The sequence below is a fragment of the Trachypithecus francoisi genome, unplaced genomic scaffold (assembly GCF_009764315.1).
Source record: "Trachypithecus francoisi isolate TF-2019V2 unplaced genomic scaffold, Tfra_2.0 Lachesis_group13, whole genome shotgun sequence".
NCBI classification, from domain to species: Eukaryota; Metazoa; Chordata; class Mammalia; order Primates; family Cercopithecidae; genus Trachypithecus; species Trachypithecus francoisi.
In genome coordinates, this window is record NW_022681458.1 from 113,293,552 (window position 1) to 113,306,558 (window position 13,007).

A 13,007-nucleotide genomic window follows, 5' to 3' on the forward strand; every position below is an offset into this window, starting at 1 on the left:
AGACTCTTAATCTGCTTCTGTAATATGAATTGGTCATTTGTAAAATATTAGTTCATTGAGTTATGCAGGTCTTCCAAATGTCAGTGGAGCTTATTATACAGTCATGCACGTTATAATGTCTTTTAGATCAATGACAGACTTCATATATTTTGGTGGTCCCATTTGATTATAATTCAGCTGTAAAGTTCTTATCACCTAGTGACGTAGCCGTAGTAAGGTCATAGTAGTGTGATGCATTACTCGGGTGTTTGTGGTGATGCTGGCATAAATAAACCTACTGTGTTGCCTGTCCTGTAAAATTATATCCCATAGAATTACATATGATACATAATACTTAATAATGATAATAGACTACTGTATTACTGGATTATGTATTTAATATACTACACTTTTATTATTTTACCATGCATTCCTTCTACTTATTGAAACATAAGCTTACAGTATAACAGCCTCAGAAAGGTTCTTCAGGAGGTATTTCAGAAGAAGGCATGATTATCATAGGAGATGTCAGTTCCATGCATGTTATTTACCCTGAAGACCTTTCGGTGGAATAGGATATGAAGGTGGAAGACAGTGATATTGATGATACTGACCCTGTGTAGGCCTAGGCTAATGTGTGTGTGTGTGTTTATGTCTTCATTTCTTAAAAGTAAAAAAAAAATTAAAATAGGCAAAGGTTATGCAATAAGGACATAAAGAAGGAAAATATTTGTGTTCAGTTATGAAATGTGTTTGTATTTTTAAGCTAAATATTATTACAAAAGTGTCAAAGATGAAAAACATTGATAAAGTACAGTTACAGGAAGCTAAGGTTAATTTACTATTAAAGAAAGAAAAAACTATACATTTAATGTAGACTGTGCAATACTTACAAAGTCTAAAATAGTGTACAATAGTATCTCAGACATTCACATTCACCCATCACTCACTGACTCACTCAGAGTAACTTTCAATCCTACAAGCTCTGTTCTTGAAGTGCCCTATCCAGGTATACCATTCTTTTTATCATTTATACCGTATTTTTACTATACATTTTCTATGTTTAGATACACAAATAGTTACCATTTTGTTACAATTGCCTACGGTATTCAGTGCATTAACAGTCAGTACAGGTTTGTAGTCTAGGAGTAATAGGCTGTAACTTACAGCATGGATACGCAGTAGGCTTTCGTATCTCGGCTTGTGTAAGTATATTCCACAGTGTTTGCACAACCATGAAGTTGCCTAATGACACATTTCTCAGAACATACCCCTGTCATTTAGTGACATGTGATTGTACAGTTGTTAAAAATCATGATTAATTTTACTGATGATTTCACTAGAAAAAGCTCACTAGAGAATTATTGACAAATGTTCAAACTCAAGATGGAGACAATCAGTTTTCTAAATTTCATTTTCTTGCTTGAAAGCTTGAATTTTGGCTGGGCGCGGTGGCTCAAGCCTGTAATCCCAGCACTTTGGGAGACCGAGACGGGTGGATCACAAAGTCAGGAGATCGAGACCTCTACACGGTGAAACCCCGTCTCTACTAAAAAAAATACAAAAAACTAGCCAGGCGAGATGGCGGGCGCCTGTAGTCTCAGCTACTCGGGAGGCTGAGGCAGGAGAATGGCGGAAACCCGGGAGGCGGAGCTTGCAGTGAGCCGAGATCGCGCCACTGCACTCCAGCCTGGGTGACAGAGCGAGATTCCGTCTCAAAAAAAAAAAAAAAAAAAAAAAAAAGAAAGCTTGAATTTTATTGTTTGTAACAAATACAACCAATTGTGGGTTTTGTGAAGAAAAAGGTTACTTCATTTTGAAGAAAAAACATCTGTCAAACACTTAAATCTGAATAATTATAATTTGTTACTCATTCCTTCCATTAAAAATAATGTTCTATGAAAAACAACGTGATGAGGTTAGCTCATAACTCAAGCAGCTGCCCATATGCTTTTCCATGAGATAACCATCCTATTTCGTATGTGCTGGTGTTATTTTATTTTATTTTTTTGACATACTGCACGACACAAATATTTAAAAAGTTGTTCAGAGTCAAGATTTAGTACAATTAATATTTTTCACTACTTCTGAACTGAAACTGGGTTTATTTTTAAATTGAGGCTATATGGCCATAAAGAATATAATGACGATTGTTTGATGTCACAGTGTCGACTCATGAAAGGGTACCTGGAGTTTTATCAACCATTGCTTTTGCATTACAAGTGAAAATTTCAACCCATTGACAAGGACAATAATGTCTTTGGGTTATTATGAATACAGGTTTGACTTCTGTGACACCTGTCTTCCTGAAATCCACAGCCATACACCGGAAACCTCTGGTGTACGGTAATAAAGACATGGAATAAAAATTTGGTCATGGTAATGTGATAGAAGCAAGCAGCATATGTGAAGGAGGAACTTAAATGTATGACTTTATAGAGCTGCCGTACCACTTTAGGGTAAAAGGATGACATCATTTCAGGGTGTATGTGTGTACACATGTGTATGTATCACAGTGTGTAACTGTTCTTCTCCTAGTGTGGAAAGCTTTCATACATTTCTCATATTTAGATTCTTTACTTATATTCAGGAGATGTTAACTTGAAAACGGTCTCGGAAAGAGGGTTGAAAATGATTAGCATTTTGAATGATTGACTAATTTGGCTAATTAAAACTACGAGTAAATCCGAAAGCTCTTGACTTATGTACTCAAGGGATGATAAGTTTGAAGTAAAATTTAATAATAGTCCTTCAGAACCAAAAAGTACATTTCTTATTTGATGAGCACTTTGAGTAGCTGCTGAAAATGAAAGAGCTAGTATAAAATATACCAGAAATTCGAGAATCCTAAGAGATGCAAGCTAGTGTGCAGCTCATCATGTGTGTTTGTATGTGTTTTGTGTGTGTGCAAGTTTGTATGCGTAATGCTTCAAATAAAATTCTATACAAAGAACTAAACATGCCAAAGCAGCACCGTTCTGGTTGAAGAGGTCTAATCACATAACCTCTGTCCTTCCCTCATCTCGTCTGTGTCCTGAAAGAGTTCACTAGAGTCCTTAGAACCCTGTTGGATATAGTGTGGTTTAGTCCAACCTTTCGTCTTTGCAAATGCAAAAAATGATGCATAAATAAATGGAATGATCTAACCAAGGAGATACCTGCTAGTGAAGGGTTGAATTAGGACTAAAATATGACCTTCTAACTCTGATCACTGTTTTTGAAGCATCATTGCTTATCCCCTTTTGAGAAAACAGAAGCAGAGGTTAGATTTATTACAGTGTGCTGGGCACTGCAGGGAAGGTGAAGACATTGTAGGAGGTAAACTTCTTGCAGTTTATGCTTTTGTTTTATGTATTCAGTATGAATTTCCTAAATATTATTTCTATATTTGTTGAGAAAAGAGCATAGTTTGGTGAGAAAAAAGAAAGAAGCCGATAATAAATAATATTTTATTTGTCAACTGTCCTCCTCATTCTATTTAATATAGGCACAGTTTGGTCTTAATGTCTTACCCCATGTTGAATTTTAAAAATGTATTTATAATTAAAATATGGTTTTCTGTACAAAAGTCCCATTTTGGAAATATACTCAGATAGGAAAGAACATTCAGTGGATGATTATCTGACCCAGGAAAGAAATTAAGTTAAGGAGTATGTATTATTAGGCTTTGTAAGATACAGAGATAATCTGAATCAAAAGTAGTTCTAATTAGTGGAATTGATCAGGAATTGACCAGACTCTTTTTTTTCCCCAAGAAACCTAGCTATTGCTTCACCAAGAGAGTCGAAAGAGTAAGAAAAGGCAAAAGAAAGAGATATAGAAGGAAACCCCTCATATGCCAAGAAGAACAAAGGTGATTTCCTGGGACTGTAAAACAGATGTAGTGTGACTAACTTTTCCTTTTTGACTTTTGCTTGAATGGATGAATTACATTTCACAATACTAAGTGACAGCTATTTGGTTTTCTTCATTAAAGAGCTTGAATTATAGATTATTATTTTTCTGATTCATATTTTGAAACTTATAAAGTCAGCATAGTTAAATACACTTCTGAAAAGAGACTTCTGGGTGAATTTTACATTTTACTATATTTTTCCTGTAACTATGAAGAAACAACTTCATATTGTGTTTCTAAAGGTAAATCTGAGAATACATGTAGAAACATTTTGGCTGAAGAGAACGACTATGAAAGACACATATTTCGAGAGAATGAAAAACATTTTTTGTGTGTCTGAAATTGAACAATGTGAAGGTGTTTTATGTGGCCCTATACATTTTGCATTTTGATAATAATAAAGACAATGGCTGAAATTAAATGAGCTAAGTAATTTGCTTAGTGATTTCTATATAAGTCTTCTTTTATGTAAAACACAAAACAAAACATAACCCAAAAAATCTATGCAAAATATACCAGGATATATATTTTTATTTTTTTCTGTTCCACTACTGTATTCATTTTCACGCTGCTGATAAATATATACCTGATACTGGGGAATTTACAAAAGAAAGAGATTTATTGGACTTACAGTTCTACATGGCTGGGGAGGTCTCACAATCATGGTGGAAGATAAGGAAGAGAAAGTCACATCTTAACGGGATGACAGGAGGCAAAAAGAAAGCTTGTGCAGGGAAACTCCCATTTTTAAAACCATCAGATCTCGTGAGACTCATTCAGTATCATGAGAACAGTGCAGGAAAGACCCACCCCCATATTTCAATCATCTCCCACTGGGTTCCTCTCATGACACATGGGAATTGTGGGAGTTACAATTCAAAATGAGATTTGGGTAGGGACATAGCCAAACCATATTAACTACCATACAAATTAACTATTGATATTTATTTTTTAAATTTACCTTAAAAATTGTAATTTCTTAAGTAGAAAAGAAGAAACCATTGTTCATTTTCTAGGTGATAAATTAGGAAACATTAAAAAAACAAGTTTGTGATCTTATCCTGATCTCAAATGACATAAATTTAGACAATATTTCATCTACTGCCTAAAATTTCAGCATCGTAGGGAAAGAAAAGAAGGGATATTTTAAAAAGAAGATAAGAATAGAATTTAAATTTCAGATATTAAGTACTAAAACAAAATCTTAGGATCTGCTGACAAGTTAGAGAATGTACAAATCAACAGCAGATATTTTCAAAAATCTAGAATTTAATATTGACTATTGTGATTTGCATTCTATAGTTTCATCTGGCTGTGCAAGGAGGGGTAAAGTGATGTTTTTTTCAATGAGCTATTCAATAATGTTTAAAATGGAAATGCACTAGAAGACTATCCCATATGACACTAATCAGGGAAAATGAAGAAAATGATTAAGAATAAATATTTAAACTACAGCCTTGGGAATGGAGGTGGTGGTACTGGGAAAACCCAGCTAAGGGAGATTCATGTGAGTAGAAAGGAAAATGGCTTGTTCTTCTTGTGGAAAATTTTAAATAACTACTTGATTAGATTTTTCTTTCTATTTCTGTTTTAATAGGAAATTATTTTGAATCGGATTTAAATTAAAGAAATATTTCTGAACCTCTGATATCAAGAATAAACTAGATAAAACGAACACAATTATTTTCAGCAAAGAGGAACCAAGAACTTAAAGTCATAAATTAGCTTTTCTTCAGTTGAATGCTGAAGAACTTTCTTTTTTTTCTTCTAAGATTATGCAGCCAACTCATTTCAAAAGGCCATTTAAAAGGAAGATTGGATTTTTGGAAGAAAGAACAGAAATACCCATAGCAGTCTATGATCTTAAATGACCAAGTAGAGCAGAGAAAAGAACATGGCGTGAATTATTCAATTTCAGTTCTGTTGCCACATTCGTATTGTCAAAGCTGAACTTTTTACTTAAGATTCTATATTACCTTGTAACTATTTAACCATTAAGGATTCTGCTTCCAGGTCTCTAAATACTTGCGAATTGTTAAACCATGCATTTATTTGGATTTTTGTGTCGCTATTCATAATTATAGTATCTGATAAGGTTAACAAATATTTACACTTTTAATAGCAACTGTTAACATATATTAGGTTTTCAGACTTTCATACCTGTATATTCTCTCTCTCTCTCTCTCTCTCTCTCTCTCTCTCTCTCTCTCTCTCTCTATATATATATATATATATGTAATTGTGCCTTATGTTTTGTTACACAATCACTAGAGATGAGATATGTTCTCAAATACCTTGCTAGTAAAGAGAACAGCCTATAAGAGGTGAATATTAAATTTTAGCAGTATTTTCTTTACATTAGGGACTAAGTATTGATTTTAGAATTTCTTTCTCTAAAGATTAATAAGAAAGGAGCTTTATATGAAAGAACGTCTCTTAAAATGATTTACAGTCTAATACTTTTCTTCTGAACTGCCTTCTCATTGCTCAATGTGAGCGATTGAGATGAATGATTGACATCCAGATTTCTCTGTTTGTTAGGTAAAAATTAAGAGAAAATTATTTAAATATATCAAATAGCAAGATTTCTCTAGGTGATTCTCCCTGGGTCTGATTCTAACATAAATTAAGTTCCTGCTAAATTAGGTTGCAATGTGAGTAATAAATGTTTGCTGATGACTGAGTCCTGTTGCAACTATAAATTGCCTGTAACAACGCGCAGAGGGTAAGCTTGGAATTAAAGTCATATTGCAGACAATTGTCTTGAAGAAAGCAAAAGAAAAAAAAAATCCTACATTTTTGTGAATGCTGTGACATTTGTCTCTTTGAGAAAACAGATTATGCTAATATTACCTTCCTGGGCAAGTTGAGGCAGAATGGGATGCTGATAAGGTCCAGAGGGGCTTACACTGAAGAGTTGGATTTCAGCTGTTTCTTGTGGCTAAAAGGCAGTAAGAATATTCTTAAAATATTTTTATAAGATTGTATATTGTCTTGTTAAAAGATGCTATTAATACATTATTAAAGAGAAAAGGAAAGAAAACTTATTTTTGGGAGACAGTATAGTTTAACGAAGAAAACCTAAAGTCAGAGAGATGCAGGTTCAAGTTTCAGCTCTGCCACTTACTAGTTATGTGGTCTTTGTTGACATTGCTGAGCCTGTTTCTCTGTAAAATGAGGATACTAATACCCAGTAGGGTGTGGGGGACATTCAGAAGTGAGAGGATTGGTTGCAAAGGATGAGCAACCCAAATGATTATGATGAGACGGGGGGAAGCCTGCTCATAAAAAAAAAAAAAAAAAAAAAAAAGATAGGGGATAGAAGTTAGCCTTAGAGGCTATTATTCATTATATGTGTGAGGAAGGAGTCTTTATTCTAGGAATGAAAAATTCAAGAGACCTCAGGGTAGGCAGCTAAGGAAAATTTAAGGAAAGGAACAAAGAAAGCAACACAGAAGAAGAAAAAAACAAAGAAATGAATAAAGTATATAGTATTCTCAGTATTCAATAAAGTCAAATGAATTAATTCTTAAATTACATAATCTCTCCTCATTATTGTTTAAACAGAAGATTTATTTACAAGTGTTTGAATTACTTTGAAGGGCTGGTTTTAGAATAAGTTCCAGGGGCAATTGAAGTTAAACAATATTCTTATTATTAAAATTAGTAAATTTTTCTATAACACAGAAAATAAATACAACTCCAAAAATATTTGATAAATGTGTTAATGTGCTAAGTGATCAATATAATACAGAATAGAAAACAAAGGACTGTGTAATTTTATTTATTAACAGATGTAAATATTTAAATAAAAGTTTAACGTATTAATGTAATAGTATAAAAATAAGAATTCAATATGGTTGGATTTTGTTACAGACATATAGGGTGGTTGTAAACAGGAGATTTTATTTATGTAATTTTTATATCAATGTATTAAAGAAAATAATATGTTTGTATAAGCGTCTGGAAAGAAATAATGATTATTTCATAATGGAAACAAAGACAGGAATGTCACTGACACTGTGATCATTCAGCATTGTTTTGTGTTTTTTTTAATTAAGTTTTTTTTAGTTTTAGGGATTAGGTCTCACTCTCCTGCCCAGGCTGGAATGCAGTGGTGTAGTGGCACAGTCATAGCTCACTTTAACCTTGAACTAACTCCTAAACTCAACTGATCCTCCTGCCTCAGCCTCCCAAGCAGCTGGGATTATAGACATGAGCCACCTTGCCTAGCTCAATATCATTTTTCACATTCAAGTTAATGAAATAATTCACTAGAATTAAACAAATGCTTTTCAAAAACGAAGTTGGAACAATTAGTCATCCATAGACACAAAACAAAATAAACCAGCAAACAAACAAAACTTCACATTAAGCCTCATGCCATGTGCAAACATATACAAAAAGCAACTCAAAATAGAACAGGGACTAATATGTGAAATATAAAACTATAACATTTCTTAGGAAAAAGCCATAGGAGAAAGTTTCAAGACCAGGAAATAGGTGAAACATTGTTAGACTTGAAAACAAAAGCATGTTTCATAAAAGGAAAAATTGATTACCTGGACCTCACAAATATTGATACCTTTTTCTCCACAAAACATTTTCTGAAGAGGGTGAAAAGACAAGTTACAGACTGGAGGGAAATATTTGAAATTCACGTATCTGACAAAGGATTTGTATTTAGAATAGACGAAGAACTCTTCAAATGCAGCAGTTAAACAAACACACAAACAAAATAATTCAGTTACAAAATGGATGAATGACATGAGCAGATATTTCACTGAAGACTGTATGGGGATCATAAATAAACACATTAAATGATATTCAACCTCATTAGCTATTGGAGAAATGCAAATTAAACCACAAGGGGATATCACTACATATATGTAAGAATAGTCATTTTTAAAATGGCACCAAATGCTGCCAAGGATGCAGAGAAACTAGATCGTTTATACGTTGCTAGTGAGAATGTAAAATGATACAACTATGGTAAAAAAGCATATGGAATTTTTAAATAAAACTGTAATGTGTTTACATTTGACTCAGCAACTTCATATTTGGGCATTGGTCTCGGATAAAAGAAAATTTATGTTTGTACAAAAATCTATAAACAAATGTTTTTAGTAATTTTCTTTATAATATCCCCAAACCAGAAATAACAATAACTCAAATGTTCTTCAGTGAGTGAAGAGTTAATGAATGCTATATCAATACCCTGGAATATTACTCAGTCATCAAAAGGAATAGATTATTGATACACTCAACGACTTGAAAGGATCTCAAGGGAATTATTCTGAGTGATAAAAGTCAATCCAAAAGCTTAGGTGTGGTATGATTCTGATTATATAGCATTCTTAAAATTACAGAATTTTAAAGATGGAGAACACAGTAGCGGTTGATTGCCAAGGGATTGGGTGGGGGGGACGATTAGTAAAAGGGTAGCACAAGAAATCCTAGTGACGGGACTGTTCTTGACTTTGGTGCTGGTCACATGTGATGCAGTTGCATAGAACTAAACACACAAGAATGCACGTGAATAAATGAATACATATAAAACTGCGGAAATTGAGTAAGGTTGATGGAGTATATCAGTATCAGTTTCTTTTCATGATATTATTATGCAGGATGTTACTTGTCATTGAGAGAAACTGAATGAAGGGTACACAGAATTTCTCTGTAATATTTCTTGCAACTTCATATGAATCTTCAATTATCTGGGAAGCAAATGCATACATAGTATAATTAGTTGCTTAAACTTTGGAAAAGAAATAAAAAATAATATTTTTACAGATGCTATAATGTAATATGTATAAAATAAAAATTCATAATTGAAATATCTAAGAAAATGTGATATGGTGTAATCATTAACCTTATGGGTATAAAAATAATTTAGAATGAGAATGGGAAATACTCAGTTTACAGTAACAAACTATATATACTTTGCACTAAAGTCAGTTGGAAAGGTAAAGGACTTATATGAAAAATCAAAGATAAAATAGTATTAATATACATAAAATGAGGATGGAATATTTCTGAATGAAAAGCCTTACTGTGAAATGTTTAAAATTTTCCAGTTTACACTGTTGTGTGTATGTGTATAATATATATAGTATTATTTTAATAAAACTTCTATGAATGAGTTGTAATATGATTTTAAAGCTCACATGAAAGATACCATGTTTGAAAATTACCAAAATATTTTTTTAAATGTATTTGAAAATAAGATTATTTGATGCGGTGGACTTACAGCCTTTTCTTAAATTAACATCTTCTTAAAAATGTAAATGAAATCTGTGGAACTCGTTAGGAAGAAACTAAATATTTTTAGAGGACAAACAGTTGCATACATTTAAAAGATCTTTATATACAATACAGTTACTATTTTAAATGTAATAGATAAGGATCATTTATTTAATAGTTTGTGTTAGCATTATCTCTCTCACTGAAATAAGCACATGCCTACCTCTCATCTTTACCTACGTAAATTTATTGTATCAAATAAGTCAATGTTTATCAAATATAGATGGTAAAAAATATAATTCTCTAAAAATGGAAGGGATCTGATTAGACAAATAATGGTAAATTTATGTGATAGGGAAATTTAAAAATTTTGAAATTTATGTCAAACCTTGGTTTTATTCAGATACTTCATAGAATAAATATATTTCTGAAGCCCTAATAAAATTAGCTCATCCGATTAAAATCCCATACTTTTATGATGGAAGCTGAATTCCGGATTTTATCTCAAATGTTCTTCCTCCTTCTCCTACCCCTAGTATTCCCTTCCTCTGCCTTTTGAAACCTGTAGTACCCAGGAGTTTTTGTTTATTTATTTATTTATTTATCTATTTATTTATTTGCTAATAGATTATTTTTCAGAGAAATTTTATATTCACAGCAAAATTGAGAGAAAGTTACAGGAAAGGAATTTCCCATATTCTCTTCCCCCAACCCCCCTGTGCCTGATATATGCATAGCTTCCCCCATTATCAACATCCCCCGCCCCTAGAGTGGCACATTTCCTATCACTGATGAACCTATATTGCCACATCATTATCACCCAAAGTCGGTTTGGATTCACTCTCCAGTGGATTGTGTTCTATGGGTTTGGACAAGTAAATAAGGACATTTATCCACTATTGTAGGACCATGTGGAATAACTTCACTACCCTAAAAATTCTCTATGTTCACCTGCTCATTCCTTACCTCGCAATTCCTAGCAACCACTGATATTTTTGCTATCTCTATATTTTTTATTTTTCAAAATGTCATGTAGTTGAAATTATACACTGTGTAGCCTTTTCTTGTTGGCTTCTTTCACTTCATAATATGTATTTAAGTTTCCTCTGTATCTTTTCATGGCTTGATAGCTCATTTTTTTAGCACAGAATAATAACCAATTCATCTAGGTTATTTAGCCATTCACCTAACGAATGACATATTGGTTGCTTTCAAATTTTGGCAATTGTTTAAAAAGCTGCTACAAACATCTGTGTGTAGATTTTTCTGTGTTAATACGTTTTTAACTCCTTTTGGGTAAATACCAAGGAGCATGATTACTGGATGGTATGAAAATAATTTGTTTAGTTTTATAAGAAAATGCCAGATTATTTTCCAAAGTGACTGTACCATTTTGCATTCTTACCCAGGAATTAGTGAGAGTTGGTCATTTTATATTTAAGTAAGGCCTTCTCTGTTTTTTTCGTGAGACATTTCCTTTTTCCAAACTCATTTAGCACTCTCTGTCCTTATACTGACATCTATTCTGTGTGTGTGTGCATGTCTGTGTGTGTATGTGTGTATGTGTGTGTGTGTGTGTGTGTGTGTGTGTATATATATATATATATATATATATATATAATTTGCTTTTTTAGACAAAGTCTCACCCTGTCTCTCAGGCTGGAGTATAGTGGTACAGTGGTATGATCTCAGCTCACTGCAACCTCTGCCTCCTGGGTTCAAGCAGTTCTCTCACCTCAGCCTCCCAAGTAGCTGGACCTCAGATGTGCACCACCACGCCAGGCTAATTTTTTGTTTTATATAATTTGGTTTAGACGGAGTTTCACCATGTTGGCTAGGCTGGTCTCAAACTCCTGACCTCAAGTTGTCCACCTGCCTTGGACCCCCAAAGTGCTGGGATTACAGGCATGACCCACTGCGCCCGGCCTGACATCTGTTATATTTTTTGTTAAGCATGTGCAAACCCCTCAGGACAGGACAGAGATATGTCTCCTTTCCTTTACAATACCTCACTGTTGCCTTGAAATTTTTTGAATGAAACTAGAAAATTTGTGAATGAATTAAGAAATTCTGGTGTTTCGGACTGCCAGGCAAATGATCAAGTATTTATCATCACCTAACAGCATTTCATTTTGCAAATCTCTGTACAATCACAATGTCTTAGGCTAAAATTATAATCAAACAATACTCACTATTGTTACTATAATATTTTTTTCAAATTTTTCTTGGCAGTTATTTTATGGGTTAAATACGTGATTGATTTATGTGAAAAGGAATTGCATTTGAAGTTATTGACTCTTTGCCCCAGCTTTTCAGCTGGAAAAAAGCAAAGCTCTTGCTGTAATAAGTGCTGAACCTTTTAAAAATAAAATCTAATGAGGTTAGTATATGTCCTTGACATTTTATTTTCAACCGAAGTGAAGGTCATAGCTGAAAAGTCACAAAGATGAATCTATACAGCAAATAAACAATGCTATTATTTTGCAAAGAAAATGCAATATTCCTGTCTATAACCTCTTGCATGTAAAAGGGTGTTTGTGATGCCTGATTTTAGTATTCAAGTCCTGTTATCTTTTCCTTTCTTATATTTTGTAATGTAGAAAGAGGAATACACCTAACTTATCTATTAAAAAGTAGTATACAATGTGTATGTTATCATTAATATTCTAGTATTTTATTATTTGAACTTTACATTTAAGTCAAATCTACTTTGTATTTGTTGGGTGGAAGTAGGTAATTATTCTATTTCCTTGGTGAACTTCTTTCTGACTTCAGAGTTTAGTCACACATATTTAAGTCCCTCAAGTCTACCGTCTTTGGTTTTTACAACAAAACTGTACATTTCCAATGAAACAATATGTCAACGTGAGTTTAGAAAATAAGCGGCTGA

General features: G+C 33.0%; 1 protein-coding gene across 1 annotated transcript in view; it reads left to right on the plus strand.

The window, feature by feature from the left end:
* The window catches only part of DPP10 (dipeptidyl peptidase like 10), a 720,618-nt gene that overhangs the window by 181,770 nt on the left and 525,841 nt on the right, over positions 1–13,007 (plus strand). The gene's annotated exons all lie outside the window — the stretch shown is intronic.